Here is a 20,955-nt window from a genome sequence, read left to right as displayed (position 1 = left end):
ACTGAAGTTGCCATATTGGAAACTGCTCGAAATATATAAAACATGACAATTTGATGTGCAATTACAAAAAATGTGGAAAAATATATGTGTTACTGCAATCATGAACTGAAAGACTTGGCTTGTAGGGTATCTTGATGAAATATATTTTAGTTTCCTCTGTGTTTAAGATGTAAATTCTTAGATTCGTTAAGTATCACCTTACTTCAATAATCACATTCAATTATTTTTGTCAAAGAGGTTTGATTTATTATTTGTCTAATTTAATCACTGTGTGCCTATCAAAGAAGGATGGATTTGAGTTCCTAATGAAATAAAGTCTTTAGAACTGACATGTAGCGATACTACTTTGTGATGATTATATTACTAGATGCCAATAATGTGTGCCTATTGAAGAGTGATAAAGTCCATTCTTAATATTCTACAGAATCTTTCCAATTTATTCACCTTCCCATTGAATAATGAACATAATCAGCATCAACAATTAAAAGATGGCTGCCTGCAGGAATGGATAATTTTATACTCTGCAAAATTGTCCATTTCACAAACAAAAACACCATTGTTTAAAAGACACTCGCCTGAACAGGGACTTGAACCCTGGACCCTCAGAGTAAAAGTCTGATGCTCTACCGATTGAGCTATCCATTCTCTGAACAATGAAGTTGCCATATTGGAAACTGCTCGAAATATATAAAACATGACAATTTGCTGTGCAATTACAAAAAATGTGGAAAAATATATGTGTTACTGCAATCATGAACTGAAAGACTTGGCTTGTAGGGTCTCTTGATGAAATATATTTTAGTTTCCTCTGTGTTTAAGTTGTAAATCCTTAGATGCTTTAAGTATCACCTCACTTCAATAATCACATTCAATTATTTTTGTCAAAGAGGTTTGATTTATTACTTGTCTAATTTAATCACTGTGTGCCTATCAAAGAAGGATGGATTTGAGTTCCTGATGAAACAAAGTCTTTAGAACTGACATGTAGTGATACTACTTTGTGATGACTATATTACTAGATGCCAATAATGTGTGCCTATTGAAGAGTGATAAAGTCCATTCTTAATATTCTACAGAATCTTTCCAATCTATTAACCTTCCCATTGAATAATGAACATAATCAGCATCAACAATTAAAAGATGGCTGCCTGCAGGAATGGATAATTTTAAACTCTGCAAAATTGTCCATTTCACAAACAAAAACACCATTGTTTAAAAGACACTCGCCTGAATAGGGACTTGAACCATGGACCCTCAGATTAAAAGTCTGATGCTCTACCGACTGAGCTATCCATTCTCTGAACACTGAAGTTGCCATATTGGAAACTGCTCGAAATATATAAAACATGACAATTTGATGTGCAATTACAAAAAATGTGGAAAAATATATGTGTTACTGCAATCATGAACTGAAAGACTTGGCTTGTAGGTTATCTTGATGAAATATATTTTAGTTTCCTCTGTGTTTAAGATGTAAATTCTTAGATTCGTTAAGTATCACCTTACTTCAATAATCACATTCAATTATTTTTGTCAAAGAGGTTTGATTTATTATTTGTCTAATTTAATCACTGTGTGCCTATCAAAGAAGGATGGATTTGAGTTCCTGATGAAATAAAGTCTTTAGAACTGACATGTAGCGATACTACTTTGTGATGATTATATTACTAGATGCCAATAATGTGTGCCTATTGAAGAGTGATAAAGTCCGTTCTTAATATTCTACAGAATCTTTCCAATCTATTCACCTTCCCATTGAATAATGAACATAATCAGCATCAACAATTAAAAGATGGCTACCTGTAGGAATGGATAATTTTATACTCTGCAAAATTGTCCATTTCACAAACAAAAACACCATTGTTTAAAAGACACTCGCCTGAACAGGAACTTGTACCCTGGACCCTCAGATTAAAAGTCTGAAGCTCTACCGACTGAGCTATCCTGGCTCTGAGCACTGAAGTTGCCATATTAGAAACTGCTCGAAATATATAAAACATGACAATTTGCTGTGCAATTACAAAAAATGTGGAAAAATATATGTGTTACTGCAATTATGAACTGAAAGACTTGGCTTGTAGGGTATCTTGATGAAATATATTTTAGTTTCCTCTGTGTTTAAGATGTAAATCCTTAGATTTGTTAATATCACCTTACTTCAATAATCACATTCAATTATTTTTGTCAAAGAAGTTTGATTTATTACTTGTCTAATTTAATCACTGTGTGCCTATCAAAGAAGGATGGATTTGAGTTCCTGATTAAATAAAGTCTTTAGAACTGACATGTAGCGATACTACTTTGTGATGATTATATTACTAGATGCCAATAATGTGTGCCTATTGAAGAGTGATAAAGTCCATTCTTAATATTCTACAGAATCTTTCCAATCTTTTCACCTTCCCATTGAACAATGAACATAAGCATCAACAATTAAAAGATAGCTACCTGTAGGAATGGATAATTTTAAACTCTGCAAAATTGTCCATTTCACAAACAAAAAGACCATTGTTTAAAAGACACTCACCTGAACAGTGACTTGAACCCTGGACCCTCAGAGTAAAAGTCTGATGTTCTACCGACTGAGCTATCCATTCTCTGAACACTGAAGTTGCCATATTGGAAACTGCTCGAAATATATAAAACATGACAATTTGATGTGCAATTACAAAAAATTAGGAAAAATATATGTGTTACTGCAATCATGAACTGAAAGACTTGGCTTGTAGGGTATCTTGATGAAATATATTTTAGTTTCCTCTGTGTTTAAGATGTAAATTCTTAGATTCGTTAAGTATCACCTTACTTCAATAATCACATTCAATTATTTTTGTCAAAGAGGTTTGATTTATTATTTGTCTAATTTAATCACTGTGTGCCTATCAACGAAGGATGGATTTGAGTTCCTGATGAAATAAAGTCTTTAGAACTGACATGTAGCGATACTACTTTGTGATGATTATATTACTAGATGCCAATAATGTGTGCCTATTGAAGAGTGATAAAGTCCATTCTTAATATTCTACAGAATCTTTCCAATCTATTCACCTTCCCATTGAATAATGAACATAATCAGCATCAACAATTAAAAGATAGCTACCTGTAGGAATGGATAATTTTATAATCTGCAAAATTGTCCATTTCACAAACAAAAACACCATTGTTTAAAAGACACTCGCCTGAACAGGAACTTGAACCCTGGACCCTCAGATTAAACGTCTGATGCTCTACCGACTGAGCTATCCAGGCTCTGAGCACTGAAGTTGCCATATTGGAAACTGCTCGAAATATATAAAACATGACAATTTGCTGTGCAATTACAAAAAATGTGGAAAAATATATGTGTTACTGCAATCATGAACTCAAAGACTTGGCTTGTAGGGTCTCTTGATGAAATATATTTTAGTTTCCTCTGTGTTTAAGATGTAAATTCTTAGGTTCGTTAAGTATCACCTTACTTCAATAATCACATTCAATTATTTTTGTCAAAGAGGTTTGATTTATTATTTGTCTAATTTAATCACTGTGTGCCTATCAAAGAAGGATGGATTTGAGTTCCTGATGAAATAAAGTCTTTAGAACTGACATGTAGCGATACTACTTTGTGATGATTATATTACTAGATGCCAATAATGTGTGCCTATTGAAGAGTGATAAAGTCCATTCTTAATATTCTACAGAATCTTTCCAATCTATTCACCTTCCCATTGAATAATGAACATAATCAGCATCAACAATTAAAAGATGGCTGCCTGCAGGAATGGATAATTTTAAACTTTGCAAAATTGTCCATTTCACAAACAAAAACAACATTGTTTAATAGACACTCGCCTGAACAGGGACTTGAACCCTGGACCCTCAGATTAAAAGTCTGATGCTCTACCAACTGAGCTATCCCGGCTCTGAGCACTGAAGTTGCCATATTGGAAACTGCTCGAAATATATAAAACATGACAATTTGCTGTGCAATTACAAAAAATGTGGAAAAATATATGTGTTACTGCAATCATGAACTGAAAAACTTGGCTTGTAGGGTCTCTTGATGAAATATATTTTAGTTTCCTCTGTGTTTAAGTTGTAAATCCTTAGATGCTTTAAGTATCACCTCACTTCAATAATCACATTCAATTATTTTTGTCAAAGAGGTTTGATTTATTACTTGTCTAATTTAATCACTGTGTGCCTATCAAAGAAGGATGGATTTGAGTTCCTGATGAAATAAAGTCTTTAGAACTGACATGTAGCGATACTACTTTGTGATGATTATATTACTAGATGCCAATAATGTGTGCCTATTGAAGAGTGATAAAGTCCGTTCTTAATATTCTACAGAATCTTTCCAATCTATTCACCTTCCCATTGAATAATGAACATAATCAGCATCAACAATTAAAAGATGGCTACCTGTAGGAATGGATAATTTTATACTCTGCAAAATTGTCCATTTCACAAACAAAAACACCATTGTTTAAAAGACACTCGCCTGAACAGGAACTTGTACCCTGGACCCTCAGATTAAAAGTCTGAAGCTCTACCGACTGAGCTATCCAGGCTCTGAGCACTGAAGTTGCCATATTAGAAACTGCTCGAAATATATAAAACATGACAATTTGCTGTGCAATTACAAAAAATGTGGAAAAATATATGTGTTACTGCAATCATGAACTGAAAAACTTGGCTTGTAGGGTCTCTTGAGGAAATATATTTTAGTTTCCTCTGTGTTTAAGTTGTAAATCCTTAGATGCTTTAAGTATCACCTCACTTCAATAATCACATTCAATTATTTTTGTCAAAGAGGTTTGATTTATTACTTGTCTAATTTAATCACTGTGTGCCTATCAAAGAAGGATGGATTTGAGTTCCTGATGAAACAAAGTCTTTAGAACTGACATGTAGTGATACTACTTTGTGATGACTATATTACTAGATGCCAATAATGTGTGCCTATTGAAGAGTGATAAAGTCCATTCTTAATATTCTAAAGAATCTCTCCAATCTATACACCTTCCCATTGAATAATGAACATAATCAGCATCAACAATTAAAAGATGGCTGCCTGCAGGAATGGATGATTTTAAACTCTGCAAAATTGTCCATTTCACAAACAAAAACACCATTGTTTAAAAGACACTCGCCTGAACAGGGACTTGAACCCTGGACACTCAGATTAAAAGTCTGATGCTCTACCAACTGAGCTATCCAGGCTCTAAGCACTGAAATTGCCATATTGGAAACTGCTCGAAATATATAAAACATGACAATTTGCTGTTCAATTACAAAAAATGTGGAAAAATATATGTGTTACTGCTATCATGAACTAAAAGACTTGGCTTGTAGGGTCTCTTGATGAAATATATTTTAGTTTCCTCTGTGTTTAAGATGTAAATCCTTAGATTCGTTAAGTATCACCTTACTTCAATAATCACATTCAATTATTTTTGTCAAAGAGGTTTGATTTATTACTTGTCTAATTTAATCACTGTGTGCCTATCAAAGAAGGATGGATTTGAGTTCCTGATGAAATAAAGTCTTTAGAACTAACATGTAGCGATACTACTTTGTGATGATTATATTACTATATGCCAATAATGTGTGCCTATTGAAGAGTGATAAAGTCCATTCTTAATATTCTACAGAATCTTTCCAATCTATTAACCTTCCCATTGAATAATGAACATAATCAGCATCAACAATTAAAAGATAGCTACCTGTAGGAATGGATAATTTTATAATCTGCAAAATTGTCCATTTCACAAACAAAAACACCATTGTTTAAAAGACACTCGCCTGAACAGGAACTTGAACCCTGGACCCTCAGATTAAACGTCTGATGCTCTACCGACTGAGCTATCCAGGTTCTGAGCACTGAAGTTGCCATATTGGAAACTGCTCGAAATATATAAAACATGACAATTTGCTGTGCAATTACAAAAATGTGTAAAAATATATGTGTTACTGCAATCATGAACTGAAAGACTTGGCTTGTAGGGTCTCTTGATGAAATATATTTTAGTTTCCTCTGTGTTTAAGTTGTAAATCCTTAGATGCTTTAAGTATCACCTCACTTCAATAATCACATTCAATTATTTTTGTCAAAGAGGTTTGATTTATTACTTGTCTAATTTAATCACTGTGTGCCTATCAAAGAAGGATGGATTTGAGTTCCTGATGAAACAAAGTCTTTAGAACTGACATGTAGTGATACTACTTTGTGATGACTATATTACTAGATGCCAATAATGTGTGCCTATTGAAGAGTGATAAAGTCCATTCTTAATATTCTAAAGAATCTCTCCAATCTATACACCTTCCCATTGAATAATGAACATAATCAGCATCAACAATTAAAAGATGGCTGCCTGCAGGAATGGATGATTTTAAACTCTGCAAAATTGTCCATTTCACAAACAAAAACGCCATTGTTTAAAAGACACTCTCCTGAATAGGGACTTGAACCCTGGACCCTCAGATTAAAAGGCTGATGCTCTACCGACTGAGCTATCCATTCTCTGAACATTGATGTTGCCATATTGGAAACTGCTCGAAATATATAAAACATGACAATTTGATGTGCAATTACAAAAAATGTGGAAAAATATATGTGTTACTGCAATCATGAACTGAAAGACTTGGCTTGTAGGGTATCTTGATGAAATATATTTTAGTTTCCTCTGTGTTTAAGTTGTAAATCCTTAGATGCTTTAAGTATCACCTCACTTCAATAATCACATTCAATTATTTTTGTCAAAGAGGTTTGATTTATTACTTGTCTAATTTAATCACTGTGTGCCTATCAAAGAAGGATGGATTTGAGTTCCTGATGAAATAAAGTCTTTAGAACTGACATGTAGTGATACTACTTTGTGATGATTATATTACTAGATGCCAATAATGTGTGCCTATTGAAGAGTGATAAAGTCCATTCTTAATATTCTACAGAATATTTCCAATCTATTCACCTTCCCATTGAATAATGAACATAATCAGCATCAACAATTAAAAGATAGCTACCTGTAGGAATGGATAATTTTATAATCTGCAAAATTGTCCATTTCACAAACAAAAACACCATTGTTTAAAAGACACTCGCCTGAACAGGAACTTGAACCCTGGACCCTCAGATTAAAAGTCTGATGCTCTACCAACTGAGCTATCCAGGCTCTACGCACTGAAATTGCCATATTGGAAACTGCTCGAAATATATAAAACATGACAATTTGCTGTTCAATTACAAAAAATGTGGAAAAATATATGTGTTACTGCAATCATGAACTCAAAGACTTGGCTTGTAGGGTATCTTGATGAAATATATTTTAGTTTCCTCTGTGTTTAAGATGTAAATTCTTAGATTCGTTAAGTATCACCTTACTTCAATAATCACATTCAATTATTTTTGTCAAAGAGGTTTGATTTATTACTTGTCTAATTTAATCACTGTGTGCCTATCAAAGATGGATGGATTTGAGTTCCTGATGAAACAAAGTCTTTAGAACTGACATGTAGCGATACTACTTTGTGATGATTATATTACTAGATGCCAATAATGTGTGCCTATTGAAGAGTGATAAAGTCCATTCTTAATATTCTACAGAATCTTTCCAATCTATTCACCTTCCCATTGAATAATGAACATAATCAGCATCAACAATTAAAAGATGGCTGCCTGCAGGAATGGATAATTTTAAACTCTGCAATATTGTCCATTTCACAAACAAAAACACCATTGTTTAAAAGACACTCGCCTGAACAGGGACTTGAACCCTGGACCCTCAGATTAAAAGTCTGATGCTCTACCGACTGAGTTATCCTGGCTCTGAGTGCTGAAGTTGCCATATTGGAAAACTGCTCGAAATATATAAAACATGACAATTTGCTGTGCAATTACAAAAAATGTGGAAAAATATATGTGTTACTGCAATCATGAACTGAAAGACTTGGCTTGTAGGGTCTCTTGATGAAATATATTTTAGTTTCCTCTGTGTTTAAGATGTAAATCCTTAGATTCATTAAGTATCACCTTACTTCAATAATCACATTCAATTATTTTTGTCAAAGAGGTTTGATTTATTACTTGTCTAATTTAATCACTGTGTGCCTATCAAAGAAGGATGGATTTGAGTTCCTGATGAAACAAAGTCTTTAGAACTGACATGTAGTGATACTACTTTGTGATGACTATATTACTAGATGCCAATAATGTGTGCCTATTGAAGAGTGATAAAGTCCATTCTTAATATTCTAAAGAATCTCTCCAATCTATACACCTTCCCATTGAATAATGAACATAATCAGCATCAACAATTAAAAGATGGCTGCCTGCAGGAATGGATGATTTTAAACTCTGCAAAATTGTCAATTTCACAAACAAAAACACCATTGTTTAAAAGACACTCTCCTGAATAGGGACTTGATCCCTGGACCCTCAGATTAAAAGGCTGATGTTCTACCGACTGAGCTATCCATTCTCTGAACACTGATGTTGTCATATTGGAAACTGCTCGAAATATATAAAACATGACAATTTGATGTGCAATTACAAAAAATGTGGAAAAATATATGTGTTACTGCAATCATGAACTGAAAGACTTGGCTTGTAGGGTATCTTGATGAAATATATTTTAGTTTCCTCTGTGTTTAAGATGTAAATTCTTAGATTCGTTAAGTATCACCTTACTTCAATAATCACATTCAATTATTTTTGTCAAAGAGGTTTGATTTATTATTTGTCTAATTTAATCACTGTGTGCCTATCAAAGAAGGATGGATTTGAGTTCCTGATGAAATAAAGTCTTTAGAACTGACATGTAGCGATACTACTTTGTGATGATTATATTACTAGATGCCAATAATGTGTGCCTATTGAAGAGTGATAAAGTCCATTCTTAATATTCTACAGAATATTTCCAATCTATTCACCTTCCCATGGAATAATGAACATAATCAGCATCAACAATTAAAAGATAGCTACCTGTAGGAATGGATAATTTTATAATCTGCAAAATTGTCCATTTCACAAACAAAAACACCATTGTTTAAAAGACACTCGCCTGAACAGGAACTTGAACCCTGGACCCTCAGATTAAAAGTCTGATGCTCTACCGACTGAGCTATCCAGGCTCTGAGCACTGAAGTTGCCATATTGGAAACTGCTCGAAATATATAAAACATGACAATTTGCTGTGCAATTACAAAAAATGTGGAAAAATATATGTGTTACTGCAATCATGAACTGAAAGACTTGGCTTGTAGGGTATCTTGATGAAATATATTTTAGTTTCCTCTGTGTTTAAGATGTAAATTCTTAGATTCGTTAAGTATCACCTTACTTCAATAATCACATTCAATTATTTTTGTCAAAGAGGTTTGATTTATTATTTGTCTAATTTAATCACTGTGTGCCTATCAAAGAAGGATGGATTTGAGTTCCTGATGAAATAAAGTCTTTAGAACTGACATGTAGCGATACTACTTTGTGATGATTATATTACTAGATGCCAATAATTTGTGCCTATTGAAGAGTGATAAAGTCCATTCTTAATATTCTACAGAATATTTCCAATCTATTCACCTTCCCATTGAATAATGAACATAATCAGCATCAACAATTAAAATATGGCTGCCTGCAGGAATGGATAATTTTATACTCTGCAAAATTGTCCATTTCACAAACAAAAACACCATTGTTTAAAAGACACTCGCCTGAACAGGGACTTGAACCCTGGACCCTCAGATTAAAAGTCTGAAGCTCTACCGACAGAGCTATCCAGGCTCTGAGCACTGAATTTGCCATATTAGAAACTGCTCGAAATATATAAAACATGACAATTTGCTGTGCAATTACAAAAAATGTGGAAAAATATATGTGTTACTGCAATCATGAACTTAAAGACTTGGCTTGTAGGGTATCTTGATGAAATATATTTTAGTTTCCTCTGTGTTTAAGATGTAAATCCTTAGATTCGTTAAGTATCACCTTACTTCAATAATCACATTCAATTATTTTTGTCAAAGAGGTTTGATTTATTACTTGTCTAATTTAATCACTGTGTGCCTATCAAAGAAGGATGGATTTGAGTTCCTGATGAAATAAAGTCTTTAGAACTGACATATAGCGATACTACTTTGTGATGATTATATTACTAGATGCCAATAATGTGTGCCTATTGAAGAGTGATAAAGTCCATTCTTAATATTCTACAGAATATTTCCAATCTATTCACCTTCCCATTGAATAATGAACATAATCAGCATCAACAATTAAAAGATGGCTGCCTGCAGGAATGGATAATTTTATACACTGCAAAATTGTCCATTTCACAAACAAAAACACCATTGTTTAAAAGACACTCGCCTGAACAGGGACTTGAACCCTGGACCCTCAGATTAAAAGTCTGAAGCTCTACCGACTGAGCTATCCAGGCTCTGAGCACTGAATTTGCCATATTAGAAACTGCTCGAAATATATAAAACATGACAATTTGCTGTGCAATTACAAAAAATGTGGAAAAATATATGTGTTACTGCAATCATGAACTTAAAGACTTGGCTTGTAGGGTATCTTGATGAAATATATTTTAGTTTCCTCTGTGTTTAAGATGTAAATCCTTAGATTCGTTAAGTATCACCTTACTTCAATAATCACATTCAATTATTTTTGTCAAAGAGGTTTGATTTATTACTTGTCTAATTTAATCACTGTGTGCCTATCAAAGAAGGATGGATTTGAGTTCCTGATGAAATAAAGTCTTTAGAACTGACATATAGCGATACTACTTTGTGATGATTATATTACTAGATGCCAATAATGTGTGCCTATTGAAGAGTGATAAAGTCCATTCTTAATATTCTAAAGAATCTCTCCAATCTATACACCTTCCCATTGAATAATGAACATAATCAGCATCAACAATTAAAAGATGGCTGCCTGCAGGAATGGATGATTTTAAACTCTGCAAAATTGTCCATTTCACAAACAAAAACACCATTGTTTAAAAGACACAATCCTGAATAGGGACTTGAAACCTGGACCCTCAGATTAAAAGGCTGATGCTCTACCGACTGAGCTATCCATTCTCTGAACACTGATGTTGCCATATTGGAAACTGCTCGAAATATATAAAACATGACAATTTGCTGTTCAATTACAAAAAATGTGGAAAAATATATGTGTTACTGCTATCATGAACTAAAAGACTTGGCTTGTAGGGTCTCTTGATGAAATATATTTTAGTTTCCTCTGTGTTTAAGATGTAAATCCTTAGATTCGTTAAGTATCACCTTACTTCAATAATCACATTCAATTATTTTTGTCAAAGAGGTTTGATTTATTACTTGTCTAATTTAATCACTGTGTGCCTATCAAAGAAGGATGGATTTGAGTTCCTGATGAAATAAAGTCTTTAGAACTAACATGTAGCGATACTACTTTGTGATGATTATATTACTAGATGCCAATAATGTGTGCCTATTGAAGAGTGATAAAGTCCATTCTTAATATTCTACAGAATCTTTCCAATCTATTAACCTTCCCATTGAATAATGAACATAATCAGCATCAACAATTAAAAGATAGCTGCCTGCAGGAATGGATAATTTTAAACTCTGCAAAATTGTCCATTTCACAAACAAAAACACCATTGTTTAAAAGACACTCGCCTGAAAAGGGACTTGAACCCTGGACCCTCAGATTAAAAGTCTGATGCTCTACCGACTGAGATATCCATTCTCTGAACACTGAAGTTGCCATATTGGAAACTGCTCGAAATATATAAAACATGACAATTTGATGTGCAATTACAAAAAATGTGGAAAAATATATGTGTTACTGCAATCATGAACTTAAAGACTTGGCTTGTAGGGTATCTTGATTAAATATATTTTAGTTTCCTCTGTGTTTAAGATGTAAATTCTTAGATTTGTTAAGTATCACCTTACTTGAATAATCACATTCAATTATTTTTGTCAAAGAGGTTTGATTTATTATTTGTCTAATTTAATCACTGTGTGCCTATCAAAGAAGGATGGATTTGAGTTCCTGATGAAATAAAGTCTTTAGAACTGACATGTAGCGATACTACTTTGTGATGATTATATTACTAGATGCCAATAATGTGTGCCTATTGAAGAGTGATAAAGTCCATTCTTAATATTCTACAGAATCTTTCCAATCTATTCACCTTCCCATTGAATAATGAACATAATCAGCATCAACAATTAAAAGATGGCTGCCTGCAGGAATGGATAATTTTAAACTTTGCAAAATTGTCCATTTCACAAACAAAAACAACATTGTTTAATTGACACTCGCCTGAACAGGGACTTGAACCCTGGACCCTCAGATTAAAAGTCTGATGCTCTACCGACTGAGCTATCCAGGCTCCGAGCACTGAAGTTGCCATATTGGAAACTGCTCGAAATATATAAAACATGACAATTTGATGTGCAATTACAAAAAATGTGTAAAAATATATGTGTTACTGCAATCATGAACTGAAAAACTTGGCTTGTAGGGTCTCTTGATGAAATATATTTTAGTTTCCTCTGTGTTTAAGTTGTAAATCCTTAGATGCTTTAAGTATCACCTCACTTCAATAATCACATTTAATTATTTTTGTCAAAGAGGTTTGATTTATTACTTGTCTAATTTAATCACTGTGTGCCTATCAAAGAAGGATGGATTTGAGTTCCTGATGAAACAAAATCTTTAGAACTGACATGTAGTGATACTACTTTGTGATGACTATATTACTAGATGCCAATAATGTGTGCCTATTGAAGAGTGATAAAGTCCATTCTTAATATTCTAAAGAATCTCTCCAATCTATACACCTTCCCATTGAATAATGAACATAATCAGCATCAACAATTAAAAGTTGGCTGCCTGCTGGAATGGATGATTTTAAACTCTGCAAAATTGTCCATTTCACAAACAAAAACACCATTGTTTAAAAGACACTCGCCTGAACAGGGACTTGAACCCTGGACCGTCAGATTAAAAGTCTGATGCTCTACCAACTGAGCTATCCAAGCTCTAAGCACTGAAATTGCCATATTGGAAACTGCTCGAAATATATAAAACATGACAATTTGCTGTTCAATTACAAAAAATGTGGAAAAATATATGTGTTACTGCTATCATGAACTAAAAGACTTGGCTTGTAGGGTCTCTTGATGAAATATATTTTAGTTTCCTCTGTGTTTAAGATGTAAATCCTTAGATTCGTTAAGTATCACCTTACTTCAATAATCACATTCAATTATTTTTGTCAAAGAGGTTTGATTTATTACTTGTCTAATTTAATCACAGTGTGCCTATCAAAGAAGGATGGATTTGAGTTCCTGATGAAATAAAGTCTTTAGAACTAACATGTAGCGATACTACTTTGTGATGATTATATTACTAGATGCCAATAATGTGTGCCTATTGAAGAGTGATAAAGTCCATTCTTAATATTCTACAGAATCTTTCCAATCTATTCACCTTCCCATTGAATAATGAACATAATCAGCATCAACAATTAAAAGATGGCTGCCTGCAGGAATGGATAATTTTATACTCTGCAAAATTGTCCATTTCACAAACAAAAACACCATTGTTTAAAAGACACTCGCCTGAACAGGGACTTGAACCCTGGACCCTCAGATTAAAAGTCTGAAGCTCTACCAACTGAGCTATCCAGGCTCTGAGCACTGAATTTGCCATATTAGAAACTGCTCGAAATATATAAAACATGACAATTTGCTGTGCAATTACAAAAAATGTGGAAAAATATATGTGTTACTGCAATCATGAACTGAAAGACTTGTCTTGTAGGGTATCTTGATGAAATATATTTTAGTTTCCTCTGTGTTTAAGATGTAAATTCTTAGATTCGTTAAGTATAACCTTACTTCAATAATCACATTCAATTATTTTTGTCAAAGAGGTTTGATTTATTATTTGTCTAATTTAATCACTGTGTGCCTATCAAAGAAGGATGGATTTGAGTTCCTGATGAAACAAAGTCTTTAGAACTGACATGTAGTGATACTACTTTGTGATGACTATATTACTAGATGCCAATAATGTGTGCCTATTGAAGAGTGATAAAGTCCATTCTTAATATTCTAAAGAATCTCTCCAATCTATACACCTTCCCATTGAATAATGAACATAATCAGCATCAACAATTAAAAGATGGCTGCCTGCAGGAATGGATGATTTTAAACTCTGCAATATTGTCCATTTCACAAACAAAAACACCATTGTTTAAAAGACACTCTCCTGAATAATGACTTGAACCCTGGACCCTCAGATTAAAAGGCTGATGCTCTACCGACTGAGCTATCCATTCTCTGAACACTGATGTTGCCATATTGGAAACTGCTCGAAATATATAAAACATGACAATTTGATGTGCAATTACAAAAAATGTGGAAAAATATATGTGTTACTGCAATCATGAACTGAAAGACTTGGCTTGTAGGGTATCTTGATGAAATATATTTTAGTTTCCTCTGTGTTTAAGATGTAAATTCTTAGATTCGTTAAGTATCACCTTACTTCAATAATCACATTCAATTATTTTTGTCAAAGAGGTTTGATTTATTATTTGTCTAATTTAATCACTGTGTGCCTATCAAAGAAGGATGGATTTGAGTTCCTGATGAAATAAAGTCTTTAGAACTGACATGTAGCGATACTACTTTGTGATGATTATATTACTAGATGCCAATAATGTGTGCCTATTGAAGAGTGATAAAGTCCATTCTTAATATTCTACAGAATATTTCCAATCTATTCATCTTCCCATTGAATAATGAACATAATCAGCATCAACAATTAAAAGATGGCTGCCTGCAGGAATGGATAATTTTATACTCTGCAAAATTGTCCATTTCACAAACAAAAACACCATTGTTTAAAAGACACTCGCCTGAACAGGGACTTGAACCCTGGACCCTCAGATTAAAAGTCTGAAGCTCTACCGACTGAGCTATCCAGGCTTTGAGCACTGAATTTGCCATATTAGAAACTGCTCGAAATATATAAAACATGACAATTTGCTGTGCAATTACAAAAAATGTGGAAAAATATATGTGTTACTGCAATCATGAACTGAAAGACTTGTCTTGTAGGGTATCTTGATGAAATATATTTTAGTTTCCTCTGTGTTTAAGATGTAAATTCTTAGATTCGTTAAGTATAACCTTACTTCAATAATCACATTCAATTATTTTTGTCAAAGAGGTTTGATTTATTATTTGTCTAATTTAATCACTGTGTGCCTATCAAAGAAGGATGGATTTGAGTTCCTGATGAAACAAAGTCTTTAGAACTGACATGTAGTGATACTACTTTGTGATGACTATATTACTAGATGCCAATAATGTGTGCCTATTGAAGAGTGATAAAGTCCATTCTTAATATTCTAAAGAATCTCTCCAATCTATACACCTTCCCATTGAATAATGAACATAATCAGCATCAACAATTAAAAGATGGCTGCCTGCAGGAATGGATGATTTTAAACTCTGCAAAATTGTCCATTTCACAAACAAAAACACCATTGTTTAAAAGACACAATCCTGAATAGGGACTTGAAACCTGGACCCTCAGATTAAAAGGCTGATGCTCTACCGACTGAGCTATCCATTCTCTGAACACTGATGTTGCCATATTGGAAACTGCTCGAAATATATAAAACATGACAATTTGCTGTTCAATTACAAAAAATGTGGAAAAATATATGTGTTACTGCTATCATGAACTAAAAGACTTGGCTTGTAGGGTCTCTTGATGAAATATATTTTAGTTTCCTCTGTGTTTAAGATGTAAATCCTTAGATTCGTTAAGTATCACCTTACTTCAATAATCACATTCAATTATTTTTGTCAAAGAGGTTTGATTTATTACTTGTCTAATTTAATCACTGTGTGCCTATCAAAGAAGGATGGATTTGAGTTCCTGATGAAATAAAGTCTTTAGAACTAACATGTAGCGATACTACTTTGTGATGATTATATTACTAGATGCCAATAATGTGTGCCTATTGAAGAGTGATAAAGTCCATTCTTAATATTCTACAGAATCTTTCCAATCTATTAACCTTCCCATTGAATAATGAACATAATCAGCATCAACAATTAAAAGATAGCTGCCTGCAGGAATGGATAATTTTAAACTCTGCAAAATTGTCCATTTCACAAACAAAAACACCATTGTTTAAAAGACACTCGCCTGAAAAGGGACTTGAACCCTGGACCCTCAGATTAAAAGTCTGATGCTCTACCGACTGAGATATCCATTCTCTGAACACTGAAGTTGCCATATTGGAAACTGCTCGAAATATATAAAACATGACAATTTGATGTGCAATTACAAAAAATGTGGAAAAATATATGTGTTACTGCAATCATGAACTTAAAGACTTGGCTTGTAGGGTATCTTGATTAAATATATTTTAGTTTCCTCTGTGTTTAAGATGTAAATCCTTAGATTCGTTAAGTATCACCTTACTTCAATAATCACATTCAATTATTTTTGTCAAAGAGGTTTGATTTATTACTTGTCTAATTTAATCACTGTGTGCCTATCAAAGAAGGATGGATTTGAGTTCCTGATGAAATAAAGTCTTTAGAACTAACATGTAGCGATACTACTTTGTGATGATTATATTACTAGATGCCAATAATGTGTGCCTATTGAAGAGTGATAAAGTCCATTCTTAATATTCTACAGAATCTTTCCAATCTATTAACCTTCCCATTGAATAATGAACATAATCAGCATCAACAATTAAAAGATAGCTGCCTGCAGGAATGGATAATTTTAAACTCTGCAAAATTGTCCATTTCACAAACAAAAACACCATTGTTTAAAAGACACTCGCCTGAAAAGGGACTTGAACCCTGGACCCTCAGATTAAAAGTCTGATGCTCTACCGACTGAGATATCCATTCTCTGAACACTGAAGTTGCCATATTGGAAACTGCTCGAAATATATAAAACATGACAATTTGATGTGCAATTACAAAAAATGTGGAAAAATATATGTGTTACTGCAATCATGAACTTAAAGACTTGGCTTGTAGGGTATCTTGATTAAATATATTTTAGTTTCCTCTGTGTTTAAGATGTAAATTCTTAGATTTGTTAAGTATCACCTTACTTGAATAATCACATTCAATTATTTTTGTCAAAGAGGTTTGATTTATTATTTGTCTAATTTAATCACTGTGTGCCTATCAAAGAAGGATGGATTTGAGTTCCTGATGAAATAAAGTCTTTAGAACTGACATGTAGCGATACTACTTTGTGATGATTATATTACTAGATGCCAATAATGTGTGCCTATTGAAGAGTGATAAAGTCCATTCTTAATATTCTACAGAATCTTTCCAATCTATTCACCTTCCCATTGAATAATGAACATAATCAGCATCAACAATTAAAAGATGGCTGCCTGCAGGAATGGATAATTTTAAACTTTGCAAAATTGTCCATTTCACAAACAAAAACAACATTGTTTAATTGACACTCGCCTGAACAGGGACTTGAACCCTGGACTCTCAGATTAAAAGTCTGATGCTCTACCGACTGAGCTATCCAGGCTCCGAGCGCTGAAGTTGCCATATTGGAAACTGCTCGAAATATATAAAACATGACAATTTGATGTGCAATTACAAAAAATGTGTAAAAATATATGTGTTACTGCAATCATGAACTGAAAAACTTGGCTTGTAGGGTCTCTTGATGAAATATATTTTAGTTTCCTCTGTGTTTAAGTTGTAAATCCTTAGATGCTTTAAGTATCACCTCACTTCAATAATCACATTTAATTATTTTTGTCAAAGAGGTTTGATTTATTACTTGTCTAATTTAATCACTGTGTGCCTATCAAAGAAGGATGGATTTGAGTTCCTGATGAAACAAAATCTTTAGAACTGACATGTAGTGATACTACTTTGTGATGACTATATTACTAGATGCCAATAATGTGTGCCCATTGAAGAGTGATAAAGTCCATTCTTAATATTCTAAAGAATCTCTCCAATCTATACACCTTCCCATTGAATAATGAACATAATCAGCATCAACAATTAAAAGTTGGCTGCCTGCAGGAATGGATGATTTTAAACTCTGCAAAATTGTCCATTTCACAAACAAAAACACCATTGTTTAAAAGACACTCGCCTGAACAGGGACTTGAACCCTGGACCGTCAGATTAAAAGTCTGATGCTCTACCAACTGAGCTATCCAAGCTCTAAGCACTGAAATTGCCATATTGGAAACTGCTCGAAATATATAAAACATGACAATTTGCTGTTCAATTACAAAAAATGTGGAAAAATATATGTGTTACTGCTATCATGAACTAAAAGACTTGGCTTGTAGGGTCTCTTGATGAAATATATTTTAGTTTCCTCTGTGTTTAAGATGTAAATCCTTAGATTCGTTAAGTATCACCTTACTTCAATAATCACATTCAATTATTTTTGTCAAAGAGGTTTGATTTATTACTTGTCTAATTTAATCACAGTGTGCCTATCAAAGAAGGATGGATTTGAGTTCCTGATGAAATAAAGTCTTTAGAACTAACATGTAGCGATACTACTTTGTGATGATTATATTACTAGATGCCAATAATGTGTGCCTATTGAAGAGTGATAAAGTCCATTCTTAATATTCTACAGAATCTTTCCAATCTATTCACCTTCCCATTGAATAATGAACATAATCAGCATCAACAATTAAAAGATGGCTGCCTGCAGGAATGGATAATTTTATACTCTGCAAAATTGTCCATTTCACAAACAAAAACACCATTGTTTAAAAGACACTCGCCTGAACAGGGACTTGAACCCTGGACCCTCAGATTAAAAGTCTGAAGCTCTACCGACTGAGCTATCCAGGCTCTGAGCAGTGAATTTGCCATATTAGAAACTGCTCGAAATATATAAAACATGACAATTTGCTGTGCAATTACAAAAAATGTGGAAAAATATATGTGTTACTGCAATCATGAACTGAAAGACTTGTCTTGTAGGGTATCTTGATGAAATATATTTTAGTTTCCTCTGTGTTTAAGATGTAAATTCTTAGATTCGTTAAGTATAACCTTACTTCAATAATCACATTCAATTATTTTTGTCAAAGAGGTTTGATTTATTATTTGTCTAATTTAATCACTGTGTGCCTATCAAAGAAGGATGGATTTGAGTTCCTGATGAAACAAAGTCTTTAGAACTGACATGTAGTGATACTACTTTGTGATGACTATATTACTAGATGCCAATAATGTGTGCCTATTGAAGAGTGATAAAGTCCATTCTTAATATTCTAAAGAATCTCTCCAATCTATACACCTTCCCATTGAATAATGAACATAATCAGCATCAACAATTAAAAGATGGCTGCCTGCAGGAATGGATGATTTTAAACTCTGCAATATTGTCCATTTCACAAACAAAAACACCATTGTTTAAAAGACACTCTCCTGAATAATGACTTGAACCCTGGACCCTCAGATTAAAAGGCTGATGCTCTACCGACTGAGCTATCCATTCTCTGAACACTGATGTTGCCATATTGGAAACTGCTCGAAATATATAAAACATGACAATTTGATGTGCAATTACAAAAAATGTGGAAAAATATATGTGTTACTGCAATCATGAACTGAAAGACTTGGCTTGTAGGGTATCTTGATGAAATATATTTTAGTTTCCTCTGTGTTTAAGATGTAAATTCTTAGATTCGTTAAGTATCACCTTACTTCAATAATCACATTCAATTATTTTTGTCAAAGAGGTTTGATTTATTATTTGTCTAATTTAATCACTGTGTGCCTATCAAAGAAGGATGGATTTGAGTTCCTGATGAAATAAAGTCTTTAGAACTGACATGTAGCGATACTACTTTGTGATGATTATATTACTAGATGCCAATAATGTGTGCCTATTGAAGAGTGATAAAGTCCATTCTTAATATTCTACAGAATATTTCCAATCTATTCACCTTCCCATTGAATAATGAACATAATCAGCATCAACAATTAAAAGATAGCTACCTGTAGGAATGGATAATTTTATAATCTGCAAAATTGTCCATTTCACAAACAAAAACACCATTGTTTAAAAGACACTCGCCTGAACAGGAACTTGAACCCTGGACCCTCAGATTAAAAGTCTGATGCTCTACCGACTGAGCTATCCAGGCTCTGAGCACTGAAGTTGCCATATTGGAAACTGCTCGAAATATATAAAACATGACAATTTGCTGTGCAATTACAAAAAATGTGGAAAAATATATGTGTTACTGCAATCATGAACTGAAAGACTTGGCTTGTAGGGTATCTTGATGAAATATATTTTAGTTTCCTCTGTGTTTAAGATGTAAATTATTAGATTTGTTAAGTATCACCTTACTTCAATAATCACATTCAATTATTTTTGTCAAAGAGGTTTGATTTATTATTTGTCTAATTTAATCACTGTGTGCCTATCAAAGAAGGATGGATTTGAGTTCCTGATGAAATAAAGTCTTTAGAACTGACATGTAGCGATACTACTTTGTGATGATTATATTACTAGATGCCAATAATGTGTGCCTATTGAAGAGTGATAAAGTCCATTCTTAATATTCTACAGAATCTTTCCAATCTATTCACCTTCCCATTGAATAATGAACATAATCAGCATCAACAATTAAAAGATGGCTGCCTGCAGGAATGGATAATTTTAAACTTTGCAAAATTGTCCATTTCACAAACAAAAACAACATTGTTTAATAGACACTCGCCTGAACGGGGACTTGAACCCTGGACCCTCAGATTAAAAGTCTGATGCTCTACCGACTGAGCTATCCAGGCTCTGAGCACAGAAGTTGCATTATTGGAAACTGCTCGAAATATATAAAACATGACAATTTGCTGTGCAATTACAAAAAATGTGGAAAAATATATGTGTTACTG

At 33.2% G+C, this 20,955-nt stretch overlaps 16 non-coding genes across 16 annotated transcripts; all 16 read right to left on the bottom strand.

Moving 5' to 3' along the window:
• Positions 1–3,176: 3,176 nt before the first annotated feature.
• On the bottom strand, positions 3,177–3,249 carry TRNAK-UUU (transfer RNA lysine (anticodon UUU)). Its single transcript has one exon. It is a non-coding gene; the product is annotated as a tRNA-Lys (tRNA).
• Positions 3,250–3,828: 579 nt separating this feature from the next.
• Positions 3,829–3,901, bottom strand: TRNAK-UUU (transfer RNA lysine (anticodon UUU)). Its single transcript has one exon. It is a non-coding gene; the product is annotated as a tRNA-Lys (tRNA).
• A 1,231-nt stretch (positions 3,902–5,132) lies between these two features.
• On the bottom strand, positions 5,133–5,205 carry TRNAK-UUU (transfer RNA lysine (anticodon UUU)). The gene has a single exon. It is a non-coding gene; the product is annotated as a tRNA-Lys (tRNA).
• A 1,882-nt stretch (positions 5,206–7,087) lies between these two features.
• On the bottom strand, positions 7,088–7,160 carry TRNAK-UUU (transfer RNA lysine (anticodon UUU)). Its single transcript has one exon. It is a non-coding gene; the product is annotated as a tRNA-Lys (tRNA).
• Positions 7,161–9,044: 1,884 nt separating this feature from the next.
• Positions 9,045–9,117, bottom strand: TRNAK-UUU (transfer RNA lysine (anticodon UUU)). The gene has a single exon. It is a non-coding gene; the product is annotated as a tRNA-Lys (tRNA).
• A 579-nt stretch (positions 9,118–9,696) lies between these two features.
• Positions 9,697–9,769, bottom strand: TRNAK-UUU (transfer RNA lysine (anticodon UUU)). The gene has a single exon. It is a non-coding gene; the product is annotated as a tRNA-Lys (tRNA).
• A 579-nt stretch (positions 9,770–10,348) lies between these two features.
• Positions 10,349–10,421, bottom strand: TRNAK-UUU (transfer RNA lysine (anticodon UUU)). Its single transcript has one exon. It is a non-coding gene; the product is annotated as a tRNA-Lys (tRNA).
• A 1,883-nt stretch (positions 10,422–12,304) lies between these two features.
• Positions 12,305–12,377, bottom strand: TRNAK-UUU (transfer RNA lysine (anticodon UUU)). The gene has a single exon. It is a non-coding gene; the product is annotated as a tRNA-Lys (tRNA).
• Positions 12,378–12,956: 579 nt separating this feature from the next.
• On the bottom strand, positions 12,957–13,029 carry TRNAK-UUU (transfer RNA lysine (anticodon UUU)). Its single transcript has one exon. It is a non-coding gene; the product is annotated as a tRNA-Lys (tRNA).
• A 579-nt stretch (positions 13,030–13,608) lies between these two features.
• TRNAK-UUU (transfer RNA lysine (anticodon UUU)) lies at positions 13,609–13,681 on the bottom strand. The gene has a single exon. It is a non-coding gene; the product is annotated as a tRNA-Lys (tRNA).
• A 1,231-nt stretch (positions 13,682–14,912) lies between these two features.
• On the bottom strand, positions 14,913–14,985 carry TRNAK-UUU (transfer RNA lysine (anticodon UUU)). Its single transcript has one exon. It is a non-coding gene; the product is annotated as a tRNA-Lys (tRNA).
• Positions 14,986–17,520: 2,535 nt separating this feature from the next.
• Positions 17,521–17,593, bottom strand: TRNAK-UUU (transfer RNA lysine (anticodon UUU)). Its single transcript has one exon. It is a non-coding gene; the product is annotated as a tRNA-Lys (tRNA).
• Positions 17,594–18,172: 579 nt separating this feature from the next.
• Positions 18,173–18,245, bottom strand: TRNAK-UUU (transfer RNA lysine (anticodon UUU)). Its single transcript has one exon. It is a non-coding gene; the product is annotated as a tRNA-Lys (tRNA).
• A 579-nt stretch (positions 18,246–18,824) lies between these two features.
• TRNAK-UUU (transfer RNA lysine (anticodon UUU)) lies at positions 18,825–18,897 on the bottom strand. The gene has a single exon. It is a non-coding gene; the product is annotated as a tRNA-Lys (tRNA).
• Positions 18,898–20,128: 1,231 nt separating this feature from the next.
• Positions 20,129–20,201, bottom strand: TRNAK-UUU (transfer RNA lysine (anticodon UUU)). The gene has a single exon. It is a non-coding gene; the product is annotated as a tRNA-Lys (tRNA).
• Positions 20,202–20,780: 579 nt separating this feature from the next.
• TRNAK-UUU (transfer RNA lysine (anticodon UUU)) lies at positions 20,781–20,853 on the bottom strand. The gene has a single exon. It is a non-coding gene; the product is annotated as a tRNA-Lys (tRNA).
• Positions 20,854–20,955: the final 102 nt, after the last annotated feature.

The sequence above is a fragment of the Pseudophryne corroboree genome, chromosome 1, assembly GCF_028390025.1.
Source record: "Pseudophryne corroboree isolate aPseCor3 chromosome 1, aPseCor3.hap2, whole genome shotgun sequence".
Lineage (NCBI taxonomy): Eukaryota > Metazoa > Chordata > Amphibia > Anura > Myobatrachidae > Pseudophryne > Pseudophryne corroboree.
The sequence above is the reverse complement of the archived record's forward strand: the minus strand, read 5'-3'. Positions and strand labels throughout refer to the sequence as shown.